Source organism: Malaclemys terrapin, chromosome 17, assembly GCF_027887155.1.
Source record: "Malaclemys terrapin pileata isolate rMalTer1 chromosome 17, rMalTer1.hap1, whole genome shotgun sequence".
NCBI classification, from domain to species: Eukaryota; Metazoa; Chordata; order Testudines; family Emydidae; genus Malaclemys; species Malaclemys terrapin.
Window position 1 is genome coordinate 9,008,467 of NC_071521.1, and position 19,630 is coordinate 9,028,096.

At 49.8% G+C, this 19,630-nt stretch overlaps 1 protein-coding gene across 2 annotated transcripts in view; it reads left to right on the top strand.

The window, feature by feature from the left end:
• Positions 1–19,630, top strand: part of SARDH (sarcosine dehydrogenase) — a 95,986-nt gene that overhangs the window by 52,668 nt on the left and 23,688 nt on the right. The window lies entirely within an intron of this gene.

The window sequence follows — 19,630 nt, forward strand, 5'->3', positions numbered from 1 at the left end:
ACAAACAAAGGCCAATGCTGGACGTAACCCCTCCCACCCCCACCCCGCACACTAGCGTAGTTGTATACCCACCTCAGTGCAGATCTGGGAAGCAGGGACTCCCAGACCAGCAGCCATGGGAACCAGGTTTGTGGTACATGTGCATGAGGGGGAGGAAGCTAAGATGGGGACCAGGATGTTGGGAGGTGAAGGTGTGAGATCTTTACAGTCCCCTGGGCTGGGATATAGAGTTGTGCACCACTAGCAATTCTGGTAATTCCATCTGGCCTTAAATTCTGCGCCCTGATAAGCCAGGCTCACAACATCTCCAGAGAGACCAGACCACCATTCACATAGTCCCTTGTTAAACTCCCCCATCCACTCGCACCTGGCATCTGGATGGCTTGTTAAACTCCCCTGTCCTTCTGCATCTGGATGGCTCCCTGAGACACAGGGGAGAGGGGATTAAGGGGGGACTTGATCACAGTCTGTAAGAACCTACGTGGGGAACAAATGTGTGAAAATGGGCTCTTCGGGCTGGGAGAGAAAGATCTAACATGATCCAGTGGCTGGAGGTTGAAGCTAGACCCATTCCGACTGGAAAGAAGGTGTGCATTTTTAATGGTGAGAGTAATTAACCACTGGAACAATTTACCAAGGGTCGTGGTGGCTTCTCCGTCGCTGACTCTTTAAAACCAAGACAGGATGTGTTTGGGAAAGCCCTGCTCCAGGAATTATTTTTGGGAAGTTTTCTGGCCTGCATTCTACACGAGGTCAGACTAGGGAATCACAATGGTCCCTTCTGGCCTTGGGATCTATGAACCTGGATGCTGGGGCAGCTGAGCCGATCTGCTCTGGAACTGAGGCCTTCGGATGTGATTTGTTTTTTCTGCAGCTTGGCTTTGGTTTCCGGTTCTGGCCGGAACGCACGTGTGGGGGGAGGGGAGCGGGGGAGCGTGCTTTGCGTCTAAGAGACGACCAGATGTAAAGAGAGCATTAAAATGTTCTTTGGGGATGGCAGCTGTGTGTGTTGCTTTTGGACGTTTCTCTTCCCTATCCTCCCCACGCCATCCCGCTGGCAGCCCATCGCCATCCCTTCTTCCAGCTCCTCCGGCCGGGGCCTGCTGGATGACCCTGCAGCCTGGCAGGGAGAGTCATTCTCAGAGCCTAAGTTTGCAGTTTGTCTTGTTCACCTGCACTGACGCTTGGGTGGGAGCTGGGAACCGTTGCACGCTCTAGGGACGTGTGCGGAGCCCAGAATCCAAGCTAGAGCTGCCTGATGAGCAAACGGCCTGGCCAGACACACGTGAGCGTTGTGCATGTGTGTGTGCATGCATACATGCCGTGTTCCAGTGTCCCTGACCGCCCCCCAAAAAGGGACAGACTTCGGATGCTAGTACCTTGCTCTGTATTGAAATGAAACGGGCTTGCTTGGGGAGGAAGGACCTATGTGAAGAGGAATATCTGAATCTGGCTCTAAGTGATGCATTCCTATGTATATATACGCTGTATAGAATGAGGTGTGTGTGTGTGTGTGAGACACACACACACACACACACACACCACCCACTACATAGTCGGTGAAGAACCGCACACTGGCACAGCAATAGCAACTCCAAGAGTGTAGGGGGCCAGCCAAGAAGACCTCCCTATATCTGTCTACACATGGAGGTGGCTATCAGTCTGTGTGAGAGAGAGAGACATCCACACATGTAGACAGATATAGGTAGGTCTTCGTGGCTGGCCCCCTGCACGCTTGGGGTTGCTGTGCCCATCCACGGGCCTTCACACACAGCTGCACTCGCTGCCCGTAACTCTCACCTGTTTCTGAATTAAGAGTGAAAACAGGCTCCTTTGCCCGTAACTGACGGCAAAAGGCTCAATGCAAACAGCAGACCCAAGTGTCTCCTCACTGGAAGAATCTAGCTGCCACTCCCACCCGCACCATTCTGCTGCCTGCCGCGTGTGACTCCCTCCTTGCTCTCTCCCCCTCCCTGTCCTCTTTCCTTATGGTTCCCTTCATCACCTTTCAGCACTCGTAGCTTCCTTCTGGGCTCGGAGCTGTCTCCCACTTCAAGCCACCTCGCTTAGCTCCTTCAAATCCTTTCTTAAAACCAGCCCCTTGCAGAAATCCTTGCTTCCTTCTTTCTCATCAACGGTCTCCCCTGGCCCTTCCTTCCCTGAATTGTCTTGTCTGGAGTTTGCTTGTCTACGGTAGGTTGTCAGGGCCGGCTACTGCCACCCTAGCTCAGGTGGAGTAGCACCTTGCTCCATGGTAAAGTAAGAGTAGTGAGTTACTTATTATGTGTCAGGGCAGTAGAACCTGGCCCTAAGTAGACTCTTGTCTGTGTTTTATCCTATATCTCTAAGGTGCAGTGTGCATTCACACGACAGTGTACAGGACTGTTGTTAATGATGATAACCAGTATTCCTTGCACCACTTTGGTGCCATGGCAGAACACGGTTCCTCCAACGTACAGTGGAGGAAAGAAAAGTTCTAGGAGCAAAGTGGGTGGCTCAGCATTCTCATTTGCATGCCAATACCCAGCATGCTTTTCCACAGTGCTCAGTGTTCTCATTTGCATGCCAATACCCAGCATGCTTTTCCACAGTGCTCAGCGTTCTCATTTACATGCCAATACCCAGCATGCTTTTCCACAGTGCTCCGTGTTCTCATTTGCATGCCAATACCCAGCATGCTTTTCCACAGTGCCCAGTGTTCTCATTTGCATGCCAATACCCAGCATTCTCTTCCAGCCCACACAGCTGTTTCTTAGCAATGCATGGACTGAGCTCTGGGAAGACGCTGGGAGTTGTCTGATGGGATAAGTCCTCATGTGGGCACGTTGACTTGTGTTTCCGCAGTTATGTCAAAGGAACAAAAGAGCCCTCTTTGCGGCCTATGGACTACTGCTGGCGATAAAGAGATTTGCTCAACATGGGAGCCCTCTTTTAAAAACTGTGACTGATCAGATGTAAAATAGGTCATGTTCTCCCTTTTAAAATGTCGGGGCTGGGGTCCTTGAGAAGTCAGTGTATTTGATCACAGAAGAAGCCTGACAACTTTAAGCTTTCTGTACAAGTGCAGATTGTCTTGAATTTGCTAAGACCTCATCTTTAAAGAGATTGGCTATGCATGTGAAATGCGCGAATGGTAATTCTTAATGCTAATACCCAAGGCTAAGCTCCTGTATGTCTGAGGAAACATCGTGTGTGTCTCTTTGGAAGACGAAGAAAAATCCATCACTCTGGCCTGGTTCCACTGCTTCATAAAGACTTGCAGACACAACAGAACTGACCCGATCTTAGGGATATAGAACAATGTGATGTGCAACAATGGACACAATTACACCCTAGAGCACGGTAATGAACAGTTTTCATGAGACACCATGAGTCTCCTTTGTACTCAATGAAACCATCACAGTGGGACACGCACAGTCCCATGCTGGGTATCAATGTCGGGACTTGATGTGGGGTATTCATTACATTGCGTGACTTCCACACAGCCCCAGTGAAGGGATGAATTGCCTTAAAACATGTTGGTTTCTTTGGCCTTGTCAGAATGGGGCAGAAAGATATTAGTTGTGCTCTCATTTCTTGAAAAGCTTCATGGTTTTGGGCTTGTCTACACATGGTGATATTGTGGAATAACTATTCAAGAGCACAGCTGTTCCAGAACGACGACTCCTGAATAGTGGAAATCGAGTAAACTAATTAAACCAGTAAAAGGCACTCTTATTCTGGAATAAGCATGTCCATATATGGAGTTATTCCTGATTAGCTACTCCACTTTAAATTCACAACCTACCGTATTCTGGAATAACTTCAATGTGTCGAAAAGTCATCCATCCATCTGTCCCTCCAGCATTGCACATAAATATCTAAGGAGCAATCTAAACTTATAGTTGGGATTTGTTTTTAGAACGTGAAGGGTCTGATGTATTTGAGAGGGTTATTGCTGGGAAGCTAAGTCGAAGATGGAAGCTTGCATCCAGTTCCAAGTGCAGCAAAGGGTGCAGGTCATTCTTGTGTCATGGGGCAGAGAGTTCCACATACATGGCCCAGCTCTTGTGAAAGTTCTCTCTCTCCTGCAGATGCGTGTCTTCCCCTGTTTGTCTAGGTTTCTTTTGCCAGCGGAGTGACGCTGCTGTGGGAGGTCATCGTTGTGGAAGGCCAGGCCAGCTGTGAGGTAGCGTGGACCAGTGCTATTCAAGGCTTTGAAAATGAGTACAGCGACCTAGGCTCTGTGTCTATGGGGCAGCCGGTGTATTGGGATGATGTGTTGGTGAGCAGACTCGCTGCTGCCTTGTGGGCCAGCTGTGGCATTCTCCGCCAGAGGGCATTGCGGCAGATGAGCCAGAGGTTACAAAGACATGGCTCGTGGTGGCTAGATAGCTCTCTGATTTGGTCGTGAGTCGCCTTCTGACCAGTGCGTTATTTTATTTATTTATTTTAATTGCTTATGCATTTGATGCTGCGTTTTGGTTTCATCTCTTTGTTCTCACAAGGCCTCGCTTTGTTTTGCTGGTTTGATGGTGTTAGGGGATGAGTTCTCAGAGCCTCTTGTTGTCTGGGGTCGTGTCTATATCCCAGGAACAAACTGCTCCTGTACATGGGCTGGAAAATGTTCCCTCAATCCCCAATGTGGGCCTTGGTCTCTCTTCTTTAGCAGGATATCTCTAGTGGTGGTTCGTTTCCATGTTACGAGAGCTAGACCATACAATGTTCCCACTCTCGGAAGGGCCTCCCTATGCCTTTGTACCTCTCCCTCCTCCATCAGATTTCCTCTCAAAGCATCTCCTTTCCCGGCCTCCCCAGCCTTGTATCTGAAGAAGTGGGTTTTTTACCCACGAAAGCTTATGCCCAAATAAATCCGTTAGTTTTTAAGGTGCCACCGGACTCCTTGTTGTTTTTGTGGATACAGACTAACACGGCTACCCCCTGATACTTGTCCCCAGCCTTGTTTCGCTCATGGCCTTTCTTCTTCTGTGATGCCTCATCTTTCCTGATGGAGAGTTGTCTTGTCTTAGGGCTTGTCTACATGAACACGTAGTTCATGGCAATCTGCCCATCACTAGTGTGCTGCACACCCAGTGTCTCTGTGAATCCTGCCGGCACATGCACTAAAAATTCCATAGTGCGCTTTGATCTGCACAGCAGCAAGGTCCACATAGACACTTAGATTTATACCCCGGCTTGCCGCAAACTAACTGTTCCTGTAGACAAGCCCTCATGTATCCACACAGCTCTCTGTGTGCCTCGGTTGCTATTTCATCTGGAGCAGCTGAACCACAAGCAATAAGGCGCCTGTCTCCACAGAGTCAGGATTTCAATATTTGGCTCCTTTTCCCTCCTCCCAGCACATCCTGGCTCTCCTTAGCGCCCGTCCTTTCTTCCTTGACCATCACTCTTTCCTCCCGCTTCTCTTGGTGGTGCCTTCCTTGTCTCTCACCACAACAGCTGCGGTGCCCTCTGTGGGCTCACAGCTTTGATTCTGGTTCCCTTCTACCACCGTGAAAACCGTGTCAAGGGAGGAGGACCATGGTCGACCGCTTTGCTGCTGCCCACTAGAGTAACGCTCATCTGTGCGGGAGACAGAACTTTCTCGAGACCCTGTGCCGGACTCTCACAGAGATTAAGGACCGTCACAAACCTCTCCACCGGCCACTCCAAGTGCCAGGCGCCCTTCTGTGACTGATATAAAACACAGAGCAGCGTGGACATGTTAAAAAAATAAATACCCCATCAACAAAACCCTATCAGTCACACAGCTTAATGCATGACATCCTGATGCTATGGTGAGATATAAGAATCTATATAGACTAGAATCTGTCCCTCCTGCTGCACAGTTACATCTGGTTGGATCGAGCTCCTTGAGGCAGACACTATTTCAGCCTCTATGCACAGCACGCGATGCTGGTGCTCAGTACATCATCATCTATTCCATTGGAATTGGGACCGAGCCCCTGAGTTCCGATCCGGATCTGGGCTTTCCCAGAGTTCAGGAGTCTTTGGAGTTGGGGCTTTGATTTGGACACCTTCTCAGAGGCCCCATCTATCCAGAGAAATTTGCACTGGTGTAGTCACACCAGAGCAATCCCCTAATGTAGAGAGCCAGAAACGATGTAAAATGGCGTTTCTGCTGTTGAGGATATAAGCTGGTAAATTGTACCACCGGTGCATTCGAAAGTAGACTAGGTCTAACACTGTAATGGTAAATAATGTCCCAGCTGGGCACAGAGCCATCATTCAATTATTTCTCTCCTTCCCCTTGCAAGCCCAGCTCATTTAATGCTCCCGACTCATAGACTTTTGTTTGTCTTTCAATGGACCCTCCCAGGGCGTGCTGAACGGATTTCACTGAAGGAGTAGGGAAGGGGCTAAATGATCCCTTCAGCCAGCTTGGGCTCGTGTTGAAGTGCAGGCAGAGCCTGTGAGGAGAATTAAGGACGAGAGCTGACTGTGAAGGAGAGCAGAGCCGTTGCCAGCTGAGTAAAGCGAGGGAGCTTTCAGGGACTGTGCGGTTAATGTAATTAAGACCGAAGTGCTGATCCTTCAGCTGTCATTGACTCTGTTACCAAGAGGCCGGATTAGGTTGCTGCTGAGCAGCGGGTGGAGGGATTGGGGCCCCCGGGTTCCGTAGGAGGGGTGCGAGGGCTTGGAGCTATGATTTGCAGGGGAGTGTGGAGCTTCTGAGTGGAGATTTGCACTCGGAGGCGAGAATGTTTTATTGGGGACCCGGTTAGCTGGGAATATTCCGCGCCTTGGCTCACATTTCCCAGCATGGCCGTGTGGGGCATTGGCCTGCAAAATATAAGCCGCCCTTTCCCCAGTTGTGTGTCTCTTCTTTCCACTTGTCCCTCTCCCTGCCTGTCTCCCTTCCAGTTCTTGTCTCTACCTGTTCCTGTGCCCAGTCTATCCCGCTGTCCCTGTCCCTTCCTCACTGCCCCCTCCATGGCCAGAAGGTGGGGAATGACTACCTGAACAGCTGCAACATGAGACATTTTTAGCCATGTGCTGAAGACCTGGCACAAGGCAAACACACAGCAGGTGGCATCTCCTGCCCACTGCTCCTCCATTTGAGGGTGCTCTTTGTTGGGTCACAACTACATGGAGTTTCTAGCCTCCTCTGCACTGTCACAAGAGAGACGGGAGTGGGGCACGCAATCTTGGAGCTCCATGGGAGGGTGAGGTTCCTTGAGGCCTGGCTGGGGTCTTGCAGGGTTAGCCAGACAGGCCCAGTTCCATAGGGATGGTCAGGGACTACACACAGCCTTGGTTCTAGTACTTGGTGGCTGCCTTGCAGTTCCATGTGTGGGCAAGGCAATGGAGACCTAGGATGCCACAGGACATTTAGTGCACCCATCCCCATGACCACCAACAGCAGCCAGCGAGAGAATCTGTGGGTCCCATCCTCTCTCCTACTGCTCCTGTGCTCCGCTGTACAGGACACCCTCAGATTAAAGTCATTGGCTCCTGGGGGTGCTGCACAGAAGATGGAGCCTGGGTGGAAGAGGGGACAAAAGTTTTATGCCACCTTTTTGCCCTGGGATGCTCTAGGGGCTGGAATATCTCCCATCCTGGGTTGTCCAGGGGCTGTGGTGCAACCAAAAATCCCTATAGCGTCATATCCTCTGGGCCTGTCCCCTCCGCTCTCCACTCACCCCTGGCATGCTCCCTCCACCAGTGCTTGAGTCAAGAGCTTGAGAATTCACCCTCAGCAAGCTGGGGCTCCGTGTGACCCCAATATGCTGTCAGCAGTGTATGGGCCTGGAGCAGGAGACCGAATCTGCCTCATTGTCTGGGCCAGGGGCTCTCTCGGGTGAAGTTTCCTGTGTCCTCCAAGAGCAGTGAGAACAAAGCCTGGGAAGCAATCTGGCTCCAGAGCTGAGGTTTACAGATACATCCAAGTGTTTGCAGAAAATAAACTGGATCATAACCAAGCAGATGTGGAAGTGGGGAAATAAACTAGCCATACCCCAGGCAAAGGAGACTGAACTGATTCAAAAATGATAAAGAACCTCAAAGGAGCACAGAGAGTCAGTTATGACCTCAGCAGTCCAGTATGCGAGACACACACACAGTTGTTTGCAAAGATGTCCACATGCATTTCTGAAATAGCAACTAGCATACAGATCCATGTGTTGTGATGATCCTTGTGGGGTTTTCTTTTTGTTTGAGTCCTTCTTGGATCTACACAATCCCTTCAGTTTGGCGGGAGAGAAGCACTGTAAAGTTTATCGTCCCGGCAGAAGCCAGGAGCGCAATCTGGGCCCACCCCCCCGTCCATAAGATGTTTGTTTTCCTCCATATGTTTGCCTGACTCCCTTTTCAAATGATTCCTGCTAAATTTCCTATTGCTGCCTTTGGCAGGTTATTCCCCATGGCCCTAATACCACATTCCTTACACAAGTAGAGCACCCACTGAAGTCAAATAGGATAAGCACATGGGGCCCTATGTGAAATACTCTCTGCCTGAAGGCGTGAATGACAAAAACAAACAAGCAAGATCCAGATTTTGGCTCAATCCCGATGCCGGGAGTTATTTGGCTCTGGGTTGTTCATCCAGCCCCATATAGAGCCAGAGGCCAGGTGCAAAATGTAGATCAGGGTTCAAGCTCCAAACCACACACATGCATTTTACCCCAGTGTCAGATCTGGGCTTTGGCTACAGTCTCATCTCTAAATTCAAATGAATAATGCGTCTGACTGCCTTGGCGCTTGTGCACAACACAAGCTCTGGGTGTCCTATTAACTAAAATAGCTAAAAACTTCATTTCAGATGACTAGGGCAATTCCCAGGGCTGGTGTGAGAGAGAGACTGCCTAGAAGAACTGAACAATCCCCGTGGTCAGCAGCACATGCTGAAACGGGAAACCAAGTGAAATCCCCAGTGGCTCCGAACCCCAGAAGCTTTGGGGTCACCTGGGAAGGGCTGGGAATGGGGATAATGATGAAGGGTAAATGAAATGCTCTTTACACCTTGCATGCACAACTGTGATAGTGAACTCGACACCTCTCCAGCTGCAGAAGGAGGAAGGGGGGTAGCAGATTAGCTGGCAGAGAAAGGTGGCACAAAGAGATCTCCTCTACTTGGGAAATTGCTCCCAGGAGAGGAGGCCGTGGGTTTTAGAAAGATTGTTTTAGCTATTTGAACCGGCTTTTTAGGAAGTGCGTGACTGAGGCTGAACTGAAAGGGAGGAAAGCACCATGGTTCACCTAGTAATGGCCACCTCCTCGCTAGGAAAACAAGGGGATGGAGACGTGCCTTAACATTAGCAAGCTCTTTAAACTGTGTGATTGATGGAATTGGTGCATCTTACTGGGGAGAGACTAGCTGCGATTCCTCCATGTCCACACCTGCTTAGCAATCCAAAGGCAGCAAAATGTGGGGTGGGGGCACGTGGGCCCTGACTACATTAAGGAAATATCCCAGAGTAAGTGACACTGATGTAAATCCTGCTTTATGTTGCTGCAGGGTGTGTACATTAGGGGCTTGCACTGGTCAGGTTGGTGCCCATTGCCTGACTGTATGTGGGTCCTTGGTTGGTGGTTTAGTTGGTTGCTTTGGGGAAGGAGGGGAGAAATTATCGCAGTCTGGATTAGTGGGAGCAGAGCAAATCTAGAGCTGCAGCACAGAGTAATCGAATCCTTCCCCTTCAGACAAGACCTGGCCCACCATAGCACAGTGCATCCTGCATACAGGTGCGCTTGTGTCCTGGCCTGGGAAACTCTACACCCTTCTCAGCGTGAATGCTCCATCGCTTTCCCCGCATCGCTCTAGAGGGTACGCTTTCCCTCTCCAGCGTGACAGCTGAGAACTCAAGGGCATTGGCACTGCTGTCATTTGGGATCAGGAAACGCTTGGCGGTGCACGAAGGCAGCTCCAGTGGGATCCACAAAGTCAAAGGTATTGTGTGGTAGTGCAGAGCAATGCCGCACTCCGTAGCTGCTGTGTTGCGTGTAAGGTCGTTTGTAGCAGAAGAACAGCTTAGCACAGCTCCGTCTGCCTCTGCTGGGGGAAAGCGTCCTTTTGCCAGGAGAGCAGCATTTCTGGATAGAAGTGCTCTTTAGAGACCAGCAGTGCCCCGGCTGTGATGGTAGAGGCAGCCACAGGACCACTTGTGAATGGCCAGGGACTGCTCCGTGCAGCAGGCACTGCACAGCTGGTGACGTGGTCACTCCCACAGGCAGCTCCAAAAGAGAGAGAGGATTATCACATGCAATATCCATGGGAGGCCACCTCCATCCTGTGTTGGCAGATGCTATCCTTGCCTAGCAGGGTGCCGGATTTGAGGATAGAGTAGGTCTTTCCTAGAGACGAAGCCTGGGTTTTTTCTAAAGTATTGGCTGACCTGTCTGCTCCCATTGAAGTCAATAGCCATTTTACCGTTGACTTCCATGGGAGCAGAGGGAGGCCAGCGTTGAGAGCCCACCAGAACGAAACACCTCCGACCCACTGGCTAGGTAGTATCTGTGTCTGAGCTCTGCCGCTCAGACCGTGCTCCAGTCCCATCCATCACTAACGGCTGACTCCCTTCTTTTCCTTGCCATATGCTCCTGGGGAGGCATTGTCCTCGCCAAGGAGTTGCAGCACCCTCTGACCCGCAGTCCTGTGCCTCTCAGCACACTGCCTGCCCTCTCCTCTGGCTGAAAGAGATTCTCCACCTTCCTGCGGGTTCCTCCATCTCTGCTAAGGGCCTGGGGAGCACTAATCCAAGTGGATAAGGATGGAGCAGGCCATTAGATGATGCTTGGTGCCTCATGGGAGGCAGGAAGTATCAGACCCATTAAGGGAAGCCAGCTGGCTAATGCGTGGGCTGCAGAATGTACTTACAAACCATCTGACAGCCCAAACCATCCCCAGGCATTCGTCTAAGCGGGCGGCTTGCACTGTTTGAAATGAAGTCGGAAACCCTCAGCAAGTGCAGTGCTGGTGTCGCACTGGATATGAAGGGTGCATTTATGCATAGTTCATTAAGGGTTAATAAATGACTAATAGCTGTTTTAATAAATGGGCAACCAATTAGGATAGATTGTCCAACAGGTCAATAGATTACTTATAACCGTCTATTGTACTTTCCACTGATGAGCTCATAGCCTTCTATAGCACACTACTCATGTCTGTAACATGCTTATAACATCTATTAATTGTCTATTAACCCTTCATAAGCTATGTATCAGGGTATACTTCATATAAAATGTGACCATATTTGCATTTCATTTCGAATTTGTAAAAATGGTCCCATTTTTCTGAGGGAAGAGCCCTCCTTCCCATGGTGTGGAAATTGTGGCTTTTTTGAGTGACCATGCTCCTGCCCCGCTCAAATGCTCTGACTTTCAAGCAAGAAACACCCCCCCCAACCACACTTTTGAATTTCACAATTTGAAATGTCATGCAGATGAAAATCAAGGTGAACTTTTCACCCGTCTTGGTGCAAAATGGGCCATTCTGCATGCACGGGGGGTGGAACCCTTATGAAGCAAAATCTCTGGGCTGCCAAATCAGGGTTTTTCAAGAGGTGACACTTCATGAAAAAGTGAATCATTTTGAAATGAGGCTACCTTGAGTGAAGGGTAACTGGGCATCTGTCTACCTGTTCATCTCTCTGTCCGTGCTTGCATCTGTCTACCCATCTGTGCGTCTGTCAGTGCAACTGCTGTGCATCCCATCTGTTTAGCTGTGTGTCTGTCTGTGTCTGCCTGACTGTGTATTGATCTACTTATCTCTGTGTACCAAGTTTCCTGGTGGGGAGGGCAGTGCCCCACCCGACCCCATGAGGCAGCTTTTGACATCTGCAGACAGAGTCTGGATGGCCCCCTGACAGAGCCGTTCCCTGTATTTTAGTCATGCAGTAGAAGTCTCTTGGGGCAGTGGTTTCCTTATGTAGCTGAACTGGTTAAAAATGGATGGCCTGTGGAGAGAGTGGACACCTATTTTCTGTAAGTGAAGCTCTGTCTATTAGGAAAAGACAGTCCACCTGGGGCTGTCCCAGCTAGGAGGTGGGTTAATTCCTAACTGTTATGCTGGCTGGTCCAGTTTCTAAATAGAGTGGATTTTCTTTTAAGGGGGTGGGCGGGAGTTGATTGATTAAATAGACATAAAATGACTAAACGTAAATGTTTTGGGCCACCTGAGTTGTTCCTCTTGGTTCGTTCCCTGCTCATCCATCACCCGTCCATGGGGTGAGGCAGAAGTATTTAGTGGTTAGAGCACTGGAAGTCAGAACTCCTAGGTTCCTGACTCCGCCACTTGGTGACCTTGTGCAAGTGACATAACCAACCTGTGCCTGTAACCAGGAGTGTTGTGAGGTTGTATCCATTAGTGTGTGTAAAGTGCTTTGAATTCCTTGGGTGAAAAGTGCCAGAGTTAGGATGATCTTGTTGTCAAGGCACTGGAATAGGTCTCCAGAAATCTGATTTCAAATCCTGGCTCTGCCATGAAAGCTCTGTGTGACCTTGGGAAGTCATTTAATTGTTCTGTGCCTCAGTCTCCCCATCAATAAAATGGGGCTAATTGTCCTTCTTTTCTCCCATACTTTTTCTGCCTTATCTGTTTTAAGTGTAAGCTCTATGCGTGCACACAGTGCTTATCATAACGGGGCGCTGATCTTTGCAGGGGACCTGAGATGCTCTCATAAAACAAATGATGAAAAAGGGCAAAGTGGTGGTGGTGCAGTTTAAGAAGCGCCATCTCCAAGAGCTGGTTCATGCTCAAGAGTGTTCAGGAGTTAGTGACTAGATATTTGAAGCTGGAAAGATGTTTCAGGGCTGCATTTCCTTCTTTGCCTCAGACAACATGGTGGTGAGCACCTTATTATAGTTGCATGTAATATTAATAGTAGAAATAAAAGTAATTCTTTTTGGGCCTGATTCTCATGTCCCTTGAGGTCACCTTGTAGCTCTCTGGCAGTGTAAAGGGGCCTCAATGTGAGAGGAGTGTTTCTGCTACTCAGCCCTTTTCTTTGCAATGGGTCTAAACGTTGAAATATTATTTGAGAAAAATCTAGGTTGGACAATAGTGACGTGAACCATCAAGGCCCCCATTTTTTGTGGGCACGTGGACTGTGGATTCTCAAGGCGGTAGCAAATCAGAACGCAGGTTACTAAGCAGTCAGGGGTCATTCAGACACTCTAATTAGCTGGGGCCGTTCCTTGCACAATATAAGCTTTTGTGATCTCCATTCTTGACACATCATCTTGCTTTCTATATATTAAATAATAGTAATAAAACAAAAGGATCGTGTATTAACAAGTCGAATCCCTTGTGGTTATAGCAAAGGGATTGCCAGGTGAGTATCTGAAGCCCAGACTCAACACTTGCCTGGGAGGCAGGAGATGTGGATTCATGTGCAAAGTCCAGATGCATCAGAGCATCAAACGGCTTTTGTGGTTTTGGGGTAGGCATGTGACTTGCAGAATTGTGCTCTGGCCCTAAAGCAAAGCCTAGCCGCTCTGGTATCTTAGAGCTCTGCTTTTGCAAACACAAAGATGTTCCTGACTCAGGACTTAACCAAGCATTTTTCATCCCATCTGAGTAATCTAACAGCATAACGGCAAGATGGGAAAAGAACTGACTCAGACTCCTCTCAGCCGCAAAATGTGTGTCCATTAACACCGAAGGGGCTTCTCTGAAACAGCAGGTCATTTGTGCCTTCTGCTTACACAGGGCCAAATCCAGCTCCCGCTGATGTCAAGGACTGGAGACTTTGGACTTTATATTGGAGATAAGTGCTTTACAGCTGAATAGTGAAAATAGCTGGTGCCTCTGGGATACCCAGTTTGTCAGCAAGCTACACAATACAGCCAGGGCCGGTGCAAGGAAGTTTCGTGCCCTAGGTGAAACTTGCGTGTGTCCCGCCCCCAGCTAATCCCGCCTCCCCCCCACGGCAGCTAACCCAGCCCCTCACCCAGGGACCCCTCCCTCCCCCCGCAGCAGCTACCCCCGCCCGGGGAGACCCCCCCCTCTGTGGCAGCTAACCCCACCCGGGGAACCCGCCTCCACGGCAGCTAACCCCGCCTGGGGAGACCCCCCCCCGCGGCAGCTAACCTCGCCTGGGAAGCCCGCCCCAGCTCACCTCGGCTCCGCCTCCTCCGCTGAGCACGCCGGTGCCACTCTAATTCTCCTCCCCTTGCAGGCTTGCGGCGCCAATTGGAGGAGACTTAGAGCGGGGGCTGTGTGCTCAGCGGAGGAGGCAGAGTGGAGGTGATCTGGGGCGGGGAGCAGTTCCCCTGTGTGCTCCCGCCCCCGTTACTGCGGGCTGCCCTCCCCACGGCCCCCCTTCCCCCCAGCTCACCTCCACTCCACCTCCTCGTCTGAGTGGGCTTTTAGGCGCCCCCAACCACTAGGCGCTCTAGGCAGCCGCCTAGTTTGCCTAAATGGTTGCACTGGCCCTGGATACAGCCCCTGCCAGGCAAGTGGAGATTGTGCTGATAAGTACTGTACCATCTCACAGCACCTGTCCATCAGGGGCCATGGTGTCATAAGAAACCTTTCTTTTGAGCAGTGCTTCCTGGACTGGAATTATAGAGCCACATGTTATGGGTAGGTAGTGATGCGGTTAGCAAAATTCCCTCCCCCCGAGCCTGCAGTCCTTCCAAGCGTGTCCTCCATTGCAGGTAATAATCCACCTCTCTTGAGCAGTAGACCTCACTGCTGCAAGCGCCACCTGTCAGCCAGTGATAAACTGTGATGGAAGTTCTGCTTCTTACAATGAATTTGATAGAGCTTTATCGAGGGCCATAAGCAATGGAGGAATTCGTTGCACCCAGAATCCAGTGTAGAAATGTTAGCCGAGAGACTGAGCTAAATCCCTCCCTGACATAACTCCGTCGACTGTCAATGCAATGAACTGGATCCAGTGTCTTAAAAAAGCCATCCTATTGTGATGGTTGTCACAGATTAATTCATTTGTTGAACAAAATCAGCCAGAGTGAGAATGCACACAGAGAATTCCAGCTGAGTTAATGACTTTCTGGAGACAGCTGATTGGTTACTGAGTGCGTGTGTGTGTATATATATCTATATATATTACATTGTGCATAATATCAAGATCTGTACCCTTTTGAATTTTAGCGGTGGGTGGATTTTCATCCTCAAATGTTCACCCAACTTAATAAATGTAGGTCTGGCTTGTGGCTCGCAGATGGATGGCGCGGTGCTGTTTTATGGCTCCATGTGAAATACCGTGGGAACATCAGCTCCCAGGAGCATTTGGCCAGAGATGTCAGACAACCTAACAGCAGAATGGGACAGCTGATGTCACGATATCTGGGGGGGAATTTTAATGAATGCAGCTTGCAGTATCTCTGTGCTGGTGACTTCAAGCCTGTCCCCCTTCAGCCACTTCTCTGATACATAGCCCGACACACGTGCACATGCTGTGTGCGAGCATGTGTGGATGTGTACAGTCCGTGGATGTATATCAGCTGGTCAGAACCGCAGACAATTAGTGCCACCCCACACCTTTGGGTTGGCTGCATGGTTTGTATGACACATTGCTTTAACACTCTGGCAGGGACCCGAATGTTCCCCCACAGCTGTAGTTATACCAAGTGATTTAAGGGGAAGGGCCAGGCTAAGTTTTTCTCAGGAGGAAGTTGCTCTTGTACGGGAAGTATATCATGTTCCCAAAGCCAGCAATACACCATCCCCCAGCAGGATAAATGAACCATGGGGTTGGCTGTCAATGCCCAAAGCATCTCCTGCCGTGATTAATACTGTAGCTCGCTACAGTGCCTTGATCTCTTGCTGTTCTCTAATTAGGTGACACATTTGTATGGAGCGAAAAGCTTTTCCGTAGCTGGAGCGTTCCTAAGCCTCAAAAGTAGATTTCCAACCTTCATGCTTCATTGAACTTCCAAGACAATGGTTAAAGGCAGGCAGGCTCGGTGAGTGTTGTTCTATTGTAAGGAAGCTCAAAATAAATTCACAATACCTTTTGTGTTCCCCCCCCCCAGCTCTATTGTTGCTCATGTTAAGGCATCTAAAAGCAGCATTAAATACCACTTTCACACTCGGAGGGTTTTTATTTTAGACACGCCTTTAGCGCACAGGAAAGGTGGCGGGGGGGAGGGGCCGAACCGTTTGAATATAGTATTATGATTGCTGTTTATTTAAGAGCTAACAATATGCTCATGTCAACAGCTTGCCTGAAAGAAGGGTAAGGAGGTAGGATTATTATTTGCATTGAGGTAGCACCGAGGCTCCCAAGTCACAGGCCAGGACCCTAATGCGCTAGGAGCTGTACAAACGTAGAACAAAAAGTCAGTCTGTTTCTCTCAGGGGGATCTACATGTGCTGCTATTCATGTTTGAGACACCCCTGTTTTTACTGATTGATTTTGGTGGATGGCTAATATAAAGGAATATGGCACTGAGGAGATTGGTCTGAACAAACTAAGGCCTTGATCCTGCAATTGGATCTACTTAACTGGATCATCGAGTCCACACGGAAGCCTAGGAGGTACCACTGCATTTGCAGGGTCGGAGCATGAGAACTCTTACCCTACAAAACTTCACCCTGCATCCCAGTGGAACCTCCAGAACAGTGGTTCTCAAACTTTTGTCCTGGTGACCCCTTTCACATAACAAGCCTCTGAGTGCGAACCCCCCCCCCTTATAAATTAAAAATATTTAACACTATTATAAATGCTGGAGGTGAAGCAGGGTTTGGGGTGGAGGGTGACCGCTAGTGACCCCCTCCCCAGATCATAATCTCACAACCCCCTGAGGGATCCCGACCCCCAGTTTGAGAACCCCTGCTCCAGAATATCTGACAGTCACACTCTGCTGGTTAGAATTTGCTGCAGGCACAGTTTGAAACATAAAGGGAAGAGGTTACACTGGCTTTGCCTTGCCTGGCGGGGGTGTTTGGAACCCACCGATTCAAGTAGGTGTCTGCTCACACAGTCGCTGATTGCTAAAGACAGCCCACAATGAACAACAGGGCATTAACCTTGGCTGCTTAGCTGACTGTACCAACTGATGACTGGTCTGTAATTCCCCGGGTTGTCCTTATTTCCCTTTTGACAGATAGGCACTATATTTGCCCTTTTCCAGTCCTCTGGAATCTCTCCCGTCTTCCATGACTCTTTGAAAATAATCGCTAGTGGCTCAGATATCTCTTAAGTCAGCTCCTTGAGTATTCTCGGGTGTATTTCATCAGGCCCTGGTGACTTGAAGACCTCTAACTTGTCTAAGTAATTTTTAGCTTGTTCTTTCCCTTTTTTAGCCTCTGATCCTACCCAGGGCCGTCCCTAGGGGGGTGCAGGGCCCAGGACAAATCAGCAGGGGAAATCAGTGTTCCAGGACCATACTGAAGACTGGGCACGTGGCTCTTGGGGAGAGCCAGCACTGTAGGGGGTGCCTCATAATCATTACTGTCCCTACATTTTCCACAGGCTGTGATCATTATGGAAGATATCTTGCTGTTGAGGGTGAGCAGGGAATCAAGGGAGGGTCTTGTCCAAGACTGCGGTTTCCACCCTGGCCCTTCTGCAGTTTGCCTGTGTGCAGCAATGGTCCCCCCACCCCCACCCCCAGTGACGGCAGAGTGGCGCGGGAAAGTTACCCTTAATGGGGCAAGAAACAAAGCCGCTCTGCCAAAGAACCTCTGACAGCGGATTGCCCAGTGTCTCCACGAGAGTTTCCTGGAGATCTCTGAGGCAGATTCCCGTGAAGTGAGGGAGTCAATCAACAGCCTGTTCCGCCACTCAGACTAGGCATGTGGTGGTTATGCGCATCATACAGACACAAGCCTGCTTTCTGCAACCCTCCTGCCCCCACAACTTGCTTCAGCAATTCCCAAAATCAAAGCCACTTACCAGGGGCCTCGTCTCCTGTTTGCGCTTCACCCAGCTCCAACAGCTCTGACTGGCTAGCCTCCTTTGGGGTAGAGAAGAGCTCTTGGCTGCATGCATCTCTGACCTCTGAGTCGTCCTCTGCCTTTGGGTCCCCCTCCACATCCTCGTCCAAGATTTCCTCCTCCTGGCTCGGTCCACTCTCGACTGGCACACGAGCCACCGAAGTATCCACAGTGGCCTTCGCAGTGGAGGTGGGGTCGCCACCAAGTATCACATCCAGCTCTTTGTAGAACCGGCAGCGCGTGGGCGCAGCACCAGAGCGGCAGTTTGCCTCCCACACTTTGTGGTAGGTGTTCCTCAGCTCCTTCACTTTGACCATGTACTGCAGTGTGTCCTGGTCATGGCCCCTTTCTGTCGTGAAATCTGTCCGTAGGTATCATCATTCCTACGGTTGGAGTGCAGCTGGGACTGCACTGCCTCCTCTCCCCAAATGCCGATGAGGTCCAGCAGCTTGGCATTGCTCCAAGCGGGGGATCTCCTGGTGTGTGGAGCAGGCATCGCCACCTGGAAAGATGCGCTGAGACCACTGCACGCATCACCGAGCAAACTGGAAGGGGACTTTCAAAATTCCAAAGGAATTTTACGGGGTGAGGATGATGGTTGGTCACCTGAGGGTAGGGCAGTAGAGTTCAAACCGACGATGACCGGAGAGGCGAGAACAGGTATTGTGGGATGCCTCCCAGAGGCCAATCGCAACGCTGTAATTGCCACGGTATCTACACTGTCACTGCGGTGCTGTAGCCCCGGCACAGAAAGCTCTACGCCTCTCGTCGGGGTGGGTTTTTTACAGTGCTGCAACTGTGCAGTTTCTGTGCACCAAGTGGCTTGGCAGCGTGTACACCTCGGGAGTTACACTGCAGAAAACTGCGCAGAAACTTGCCAATGTAGACAAGGCCTTACCCTCACCGGATATGTGAGCTGGGGAGAGAAGACAGACAGACTTCGTAAAGGAATCTGAATGTTTCCTTTAGGTGGGACTGAGCCTGGATTTCATCATTGAACCATCCAGCCATCCACGTTCTTCAAACTTGGGTCTTCTCCATTCAGCAGCCCTAATGTATTGGGTTTAGAGAGTAGTAGTGGCTGTAGTGTTTGAAGTAATAATTAAGTGTCCTGAGGTGAATTAGTAAAATAACAACTGGTTTTTATCAAGATCTAACTGCAATTGATCTTAATTGGCATAATTAAGGGGCAGGAGAAGTCCATTTTCCTGGCAAATTCTGGTAACTGATTAACTCTCCCCTGGGTGAGCCAAGCACCAGAGTTGAGGAGTATAAAGCTGGGGGGGGTCCCCTGAGCCCCGAATGAGATGCAGAGTATGCTCATTCCCCTTTGCAGCATTTCTATAGGACTAACCAGATGCTTTGCTTCACCTACCACCTAGCCCAGTGGTGCAAACTCTGTCGATTGCATAGATTCATCCCAATATTTAGCCAACAGGCTTATGAGTTAAAACAGAAAAAGTGCAGTAGGCATTCAGGTACCCTTTGCTCTTCTTTCTGCCTTCCCTGATGTGGCCACAGGGAATGTAAAATTAAGGAGTAAACATCATAATTAGGGGAATGGCACAATGTATTCTTGTGATAGACGGTGGGTCAAATTCTGCTTTCATTACCTTTAAGGCCATTCCACCTAAACCAGTGGGGATGTCCCAAAGTTGACCAGTTCTTTTCTAAATGCCCTATCATGCCTTCAGGAGACCTTTCAACCACGTCATGCTTGGGATTGTATCACTGCATGTGGAGCGCTCGTGACCCAAGATCTCACTTGCTTATCCTCGCCCGTTC